Genomic DNA, 1331 nt, shown 5'->3' with positions numbered 1-1331 from the left:
CTGGTTTCATAGGTGAATCTAAGGTTTAGGTTGTTAGTATGTGGATCAGGGGTGGGGAACCTGCGGCTGCCCAGCTGTTGCTAAACTACACATCCCTGAATGCCCTGCATCCATTTTAGCATGGCCAAATAGCAAAACTGTAGCAGGGCATGCTGTTATGTATAGTTCAACAACAGTTGTAGGGCCAAAGGTTCCCTACCCCTGATGTAGATCCTTGATGAAAATCTCCAGAGACTCTGAATTTCCATCCCAGATATGAAAGATGTCATCAATGTACCTAAACCATGTGACTATTCTCTGTGTGTGGTGGTCATTCTTCTCCTGAAAAACATACTGCTGTTCCCACCATCCCCAAAAAATGTTACCATGTGTTGGTGCACAAGACGCTCCAATAACTGCCCCTCTTGTCTAGACATAGAACTTGTTGTCAAATGTGAAGTAGTTGTTATACAGCACAAGGTGGAGCAGATCCAGAAGAAAAGAGTGAAAATGATTGAATCCTTGCATATTGAGGAAGTATCTAATGGCCTCTATTCCTTGTTGGTGGTTGATGGAAGTATACATGGGCTCCACATGCATGCTGACTAGTAGTTGGGTCTCTTCCAGTTTGACATCATGTCGTTTTTAAGAACATCTGTTGTATCCTGGATGATGGAGGTGCTTCATTGGCTGACGCTTGGAGGACGGTGAATTGTGGAGAGCTTTGCCGGTTTACAGAGGTGGACTGAGACCGAAGGGAATTCCTTGCTGCAGCTGGGAGGACTTGGTTCATTGTGCCTATAAGAACTGACCGTTGCCAGCTCTCACCTGAAGCCAGTAACTACCGTAGTCACTGCTTACCTAAAACCAGGATACCATCCAAATGTGAATGCCCTTTTGTCAATTAACAACTTAACAGTCAATTGTAATATATGGAGTTTACTAAGCATCTAATTTTTATCAAATAAATGTGTTTTTTAAAAAAGGTTTTACACTATGTTCTACCTGTATCTTTTTCTTTCTGGTACATTGTTGAATTAATGCCTCATGAGAGAAACATCAACTGGAGAATGTCAAAACCTTATCCCCATACAAGCGCGGGTCTGGGACTGAGGGTCGACATCACAAAGGTCGACACACCTTAGGTCGACGCCACTTGGTCGACACACCTTAGGTCGACATGGACAAAAGGTCAACATGGACAAAAGGTCGACAGGAACAAGGTCGACATGGAAAAAGGTTGACATGAGTTTTTTATGTTTTTTTGGTGTCGTTTTCTTCGTAGAGTGACCGGGAACCCCAATTAGTGCACCGCGTCCCCTCGCATGGCTCGCTTCGCTCGCCATGCTTCG

Source organism: Pseudophryne corroboree, chromosome 10 (genome assembly GCF_028390025.1).
Source record: "Pseudophryne corroboree isolate aPseCor3 chromosome 10, aPseCor3.hap2, whole genome shotgun sequence".
NCBI lineage: Eukaryota > Metazoa > Chordata > Amphibia > Anura > Myobatrachidae > Pseudophryne > Pseudophryne corroboree.
The sequence above is the reverse complement of the archived record's forward strand: the minus strand, read 5'-3'. Positions refer to the sequence as shown.